The following is a 403-nucleotide window of genomic DNA, read 5'->3' on the forward strand; positions in this document are numbered from 1 at the left end:
CATGGGTCCCCATTGTCAGTACCTCAGTCTTTTTGATGATGGTAAGGCCAAAGTCCTCGCAGGCAGTCGCGAAGCGGTCTATGATCGCTTGTTGTCGGCAAAGAGCATCTCTCTTAATCAACAGCACTGTTTTCACTTTGGTCTTAGCGCAGAGACGAGTCAAGTTCCGTAGCTTTCTGTCGTGGCGTGTACGGTGGAGGAGGCTACCCTCACTGCAGAACTGGGGGCGTGTGACTGAACTGAGGAGGAGAGAAAAGAAAATACCAAACAAGGTGGGTGCCCACACGCAGCATTGCTTCTCTCCACTGTGAATTTTGAACGGGCGAAATCAAGAGTCCTCTTGGCGAAATATAACAAAAACATACATACACACAAACAAGCTGCTTTATCAACTTTATTTATC

This window comes from Montipora capricornis, chromosome 3, assembly GCF_036669925.1.
Source record: "Montipora capricornis isolate CH-2021 chromosome 3, ASM3666992v2, whole genome shotgun sequence".
Lineage (NCBI taxonomy): Eukaryota > Metazoa > Cnidaria > Anthozoa > Scleractinia > Acroporidae > Montipora > Montipora capricornis.